Source organism: Varroa jacobsoni, unplaced genomic scaffold, assembly GCF_002532875.2.
Source record: "Varroa jacobsoni isolate VJ856 unplaced genomic scaffold, vjacob_1.0 scaffold_1431, whole genome shotgun sequence".
In the NCBI taxonomy this organism is placed as follows: Eukaryota; Metazoa; Arthropoda; class Arachnida; order Mesostigmata; family Varroidae; genus Varroa; species Varroa jacobsoni.
The window spans coordinates 31763-37473 of record NW_019214333.1 but is presented as its reverse complement, the minus strand read 5'-3'; the positions used below and the strand labels follow the sequence as shown (position 1 = coordinate 37473).

General features: G+C 39.9%; 1 long non-coding RNA gene across 1 annotated transcript in view; it reads left to right on the top strand.

Moving 5' to 3' along the window:
- Positions 1-274: 274 nt before the first annotated feature.
- LOC111270034 (uncharacterized) overlaps positions 275-5711 on the top strand; it is a 34792-nt gene continuing 29355 nt past the window's right edge. The window contains exon 1 of the long non-coding RNA XR_002686093.2: positions 275-339. This is a non-coding gene — a long non-coding RNA (uncharacterized LOC111270034). The remainder of the gene's footprint in view (positions 340-5711) is intronic.

The window sequence follows — 5711 nt, the reverse complement described above, 5'->3', positions numbered from 1 at the left end:
TTTTTGACTGCAAACAGAAACAGCATGACCTTGACGGCAGTAATGACCACAAGCTAATGTTTGTGCATGTGTGTGTGTGTGTGTATGTGCGTGTGACATCATGTAAGTTTGTGACAGAGAATAATTAGAAGAAGACCGAAAAGTTTCATTCATCTAACGGTACAGACGCAACCTACAGAACGTCAATAGTTGCGGACGCACCGGCAACAGCAGTAAAACAGGTCAACATTTAAAAAAGGCCACAAAATAAAAACACTGAATCAATAACAGCCGACAGCGAACGGGTTGGGTCTTCCTGCCAAGCAAGTGGTCCGGCACCTCGATACAACATCAAATTACGTACGTACCTTGTAAACTGTGTCATTTAAACGTCTTAAAGAGCCTGCTGTTGATCGTACATCAATGAAAATCTATTTTGTTTTCCATCTTTCGGCGCACAGATTCGGTGCTTGTTGCAACTACGTCCTGACCTCGTGTATTAACAATAACAATCAATGTTTCATGTTTTAATTGCGTGCTATTGACGTCAAACATGATTGATCCTTTTCCCTTGTTACACAACGTACATGCTACACAGCACGCACATAGCCCTTAATGCATGCGGTCGGGGGCAAGAGATTTTCTATAGATGGGACAGCACAAATTTGGCTCCAAGCTCAGTTACGGGCAGACCTTCGTCGAATGAAGCGTATTCTAACAGCATCGCAAAACCGCTATCACTGCGGCTACTAGATATGAGAGCTATTTCCGGTATGAGAAATAGTTCCGCCCATGTTTGTCTCACCTCCAGATTCGCTTTCCGCATTCTGTCGGCACCAACCCTAAAGTCTCATTGAAGTTGCATAAAAAAAAACTGGTTCTCCAGCCAAAGGCTCGAAATTTTCACTGGCTTGCGAAAAACTTTGCGTTGTCTTCAGCATCGTGAAGCCGACTGCCTGCTCCATCCACACGCGGAAGCGCATCGAAGGGGTACGAGATCAACCCTTTAGTTAGGACGAGTTTTGAGTCGAAAACCTGTTCACCTACTTGAGAGCGGATCGCCGGTAATCATCGGTAGGCCGTTAACCCTTATACCCCTTTAAGTGACAAGACAGACTGATTATCATATTCCGTGGGAAATTTTCGTAGAATTAAAAAAAAATTGTCAAAAGCAAAAAAGAAATGGCAATTTTCTCGTGAATGCAACATGTAATTCTGAAAAACCAAAAGGTTTTTGATTCAACAGGGCCACGTGTATCAAGTACGAGGTGCTGGCACGGCGGAAGTGTTTCAGGCAAATCGTTCAATAATAGGATAACTGACTGATGTAGCTTATGTCGTTTGAAAACTTAGACTGGTTTCCAACGGCTCCCGGGTCTCTGACTCACTAGAACTGTTCGACTCCTTGCATAATTTACACGAGGTAAGAAGTTAGCATGTTTTTATGATGACGACAAATGAAGCCGCGAATACTCCTTTGTCTTATTTCAAGCTTGAGAACGTTTTGCGATGTAGAGAGGTTATCTATCCATAGCTATAATGGATCTATCTGTCCTTGAGCCGAAAGCAGAAACCAATGTTTTGCTAATAGCGATTCCGACAACCTAAATGTTTTGAGATTAAAACATTTATCGATACATAGATTTCATGTTGGAAGCGATATCAGTTAATGTCTCAAATATTAGAAAATTTTACTTACTTTACAAACTGAGTCGTGTGTTTTATATTAATTCTACACCCTTCACTCACTTTTATATATTATTCCTAAGTGTTTGACGAATTCCTTTAAAAAAAAGCTTCACTTGTGCTGTTGTCCTCTTGCCATCAATGAGCGTCACCGATTCTATTGAAAAGGTTGATGTGCACGCATGCACGACGCTGCAAACGTACCGAATAGCTCCTCAATTATGAACTACCATACCATCAGCCGGAGTTTCTCTCAGACGTTGCTTGGTATAACGGTCTCTCATCTACAATATGTCCTGCACCCATTGTATCTCTTTGGCAGATATAATTGGAATGAAGATTATGACGGTCACGGAAGATTTTGGCTGACGACTTTTAGCGTCCATGTTATAGCTTTTCATCATATGCTATACTTTACGACATTGAACAAATAGTATTATCCAAAGATTAGAGCCAACAAGCTTTACATTGAAATAGGTGGTACTATATGGGTATATAAGTCGTTTCCAAACATAGCAACATGCATCTTAGAAATGAATATAATCAAATGCCCAGCGTCTTTGAGGCCCATATGGGGCTGGAATTTGTTACAGTTGGCGGGAATAGTGATTTATACTTTATCAACTAGAATTCAATGAGGAAATCTCCTTGAAATGGTCGGGTATTTTTTATAGTCTAACCAAAACTCCATTCAAGTTGAAATGAAGGAAATTTACCATTTCCTGCTACAGTCCCAGATATCCCAGAAAGCAATTTTCCAAGACAAACGATAAACAGATTGCTTGACATACGAACAACACAATGATATGGGTAATACTGAGACAACACACAAAACGAAATGTTGTGCCTGTTAATTCGATGAAAAAAACTATTTGAGCATATAGCTCTAACCATTCTATGTTTGTCAGAACACGTTCCTGTTAGGAATGTGTGTGGAACTGTGCCCGTGTAAAACTAAAGTAATGTTAACAGCGAAAGGAAAAATCACGGTTGTCGATAATTACGAATGATACGAGGATCATGAGAGGCGGCGATGATCGCACAGACCGTGTTGAGTACTAGTCAAGTACTGATTGATGCCAACAACGACTGTAGATACATGTTATTTACATGTTCATACACACAACCAGACACAGATAACTGGGTACATTTGTGTCTCGTTTTACCACTCTTTAAATACTGCTGATACGCCTAACGGAAGTCAGTATCGGACGCAGATCCTCACAAGATAGATTTGTCCTAGAAGCCACGGCTACATCTAACCACCTGTCTTTATCAACGAGTTATCAAAACCAGATTTGCCTGTAGCACATCCGCCGAAAGCTAGATTTACGAAACGTTTCGCAGATTCTGTTTTTGATTAGCCCGAGTTACAATTTACGACAGTATTTGCCTTCTTTCGATAATAATGGTTGAAGGTCCATAAGTCCAGACGATGACTGAAACGAAGCGTTACTAAATTGAAGTCGCATATTGTCGTCGAGCAAAAAACGTGTGGTCGATTGCAGCGCCCAACACCCATCGAGTTCTAAGTTTTCGTTTTGGGAACTGTTATACCGATAACGTCCTTATTTTGGTTTTCACTGGTGTTCGATAAATTCTACGAGCTCTATCACCTTTGAAAGATAGGCATATTCATTGAGCATTGGCTTTCGGCGCTCAACAATATGCTTGCCTCCGAAGTCACTATCCTTCAACGATACTCGGTCCGCTCATACTCGTACATTATAGCCGAAAACTTGACGTTAACGTACTGAGGGTCGTTTGTGGATCATAATCGTTAAACACTTACTTAACTTTTTCGGTGCGTTAAATAGCTCCAGACAAGCAAATTCTGCGAAAGATTTTCATAGAACAAAAATGTGCCGAAGTTACTTGATGCTATATCGGCTTAATTTGGAACATTTTTTGTTTGTATCACATTCGATCTTTGAAGAGCACTTGATTCGAGCACACGATTCGAACACTTCGATCTTTGAAGACCATTATGAAATAAGGCCAATCAGCGTTGTTTTTGGAGGTATCAAGATTGTATTGAAATTGGTATGCAAAAACCATTCGTATTTCGGTACTGTAAACCCAAACAGAAATATGTAGAAGGCATTTACACTATTTCCCTGTAAAAAAAAAAAAAAATATGCATTTTTATCTAAGAAAAAATCCACGTGACTCACTAGTATTTCACGAACTAAAAATTCCTGCAACAAACTCATTTTATATTTACATCCAAACACGACCATGTTTAGACATCTGTGCGTGCGCTAACCTCTATCCACGCCGACACCGACCGGTACACTCAAATTCATACTACAGATATAGTTTTCATTTATATAATACTACTCCCGTTCGTGAGCACAGAGGCCACAAAGTAATAACAAAATTATAGGTATTTAAATACGCCGGAGAGATTTGGAGCAAACTGTTAGATCGTTTAGGTTTGCCAATCATTTGATTGTCGTCGAAGCATAGTCTTTATTGGATACGACGTGGCAGAAAAAACCACGGTAAAAACTTCAAAAACCTAAGCTAAACGAACTTATAATAACAATGTTTCAAATCGATTCTCAGGAAACCAGCGTTAATTTCAGACAAAGTCAGTAAAAAAAAATACGCGCTTTTGAAAAAAAAAAAGAAAAAAAAAAGAGAAAACTCGTTCCAGATCGTGTTTATATTTGAGCAGAATAAATTTGCACGCAGAAACCTAGCATAAATGAAAGGTACTGCGTTCTCTCGAAGTGGACTGACTGTATGAAAACTAGTTCCGAAGAAATATTGCAGGACGATTAAACATTGCCTTTTTGACAGTTACTTTTCTCAATCACCGTAGTAAAACGGTCTAATACTGTTAACAGTTACTATGCTAGATATCTATCACATTTGCGCAGACCACACACATCGTTTCAGTATCGTTATGTTGGCTTTAATTCATTATTTTATGTACTGTTACCCTTCGGCACCCATACATTACGTTGGATCGTAAGTCTCCGCGGTCTGTAATTACCCAGTTAACAAAATCTAGATCCACAAAAACAGCTTTGACTAGGTTTGCCGTGCGTGGCCCCGCGTTGTCCTAAAGCAAGATGACCTGACCTTGTTCGCCCGGTTTTCCTCTTAAATAACCTGCTTGGATCGACGCAGCAAGGGCCAAATAGATTTGCCGATCAATTGTCTGCTTCATAAGAAGCAAATTGCAGTGAACAGTTCCACAAACACGAAATGTAATTTTTTTGGAATGAAGATCTGAGTAAGTTCTGGGCCTCGGCTTTTTCCTCGAATCAACCATTCCTTCAGCTCACGTTCTCACTATTGACGACAATTCTGTACAAAAAATGGCGATGGTGGCCGCTTCGCACGCGATACCGTACAAGACGTTACATCTCAACGTCTTGTACGGTATCGAGTTTAGACTTCTCAAAGTGCTTAGCCTGTGCGGATTCCTGTGTGGACCCAAATAATTCAATGTAATCAATGACAATCTTGCGGCTGCAGCTTGCATGTCTCCTTTCAAGGGTGTCTCAAATGATCGTCATCAAACTCAGATAGTCGAACAGACCGTGGAAGATCAGAAACATTCATCTCGGAGGAATTCTCTCGAGTTGAAGTCGCACTCACAACACACCACCGATCAGAACAGTGGTCAAACAGGATGAGCATTTTCGAATACTCCATTATAAGTAAACAACTCGATAAAGGAAGCTTGAAGGTTTTCGAAAAAAAAACTGTAAGAGCTTACGCAATAAAGGTGGATGAAGCGTTTTATCACTCATCGAATAGTTCGTAAAAAGTTAACAAGTGCTTCGCCTAACAGGGCTAGCTTTGAATACATTTTAATATACAAACCGTACGCAAAGAAATATGAATATTGATTGAAATATGAAGATTGATTGATGATTGATTGTACTCAAATGTCGGATTTGATCCTCACCTGAGGCACCGTTTGCCTGAATATAAAACTTCGTTTCACCCATCGCATTTTGGGTTATTGTAGCAGTATCTCTGCTAGGAAATGATAGCTTTTACAGGAAATACAGCTGTCCGTAATATAT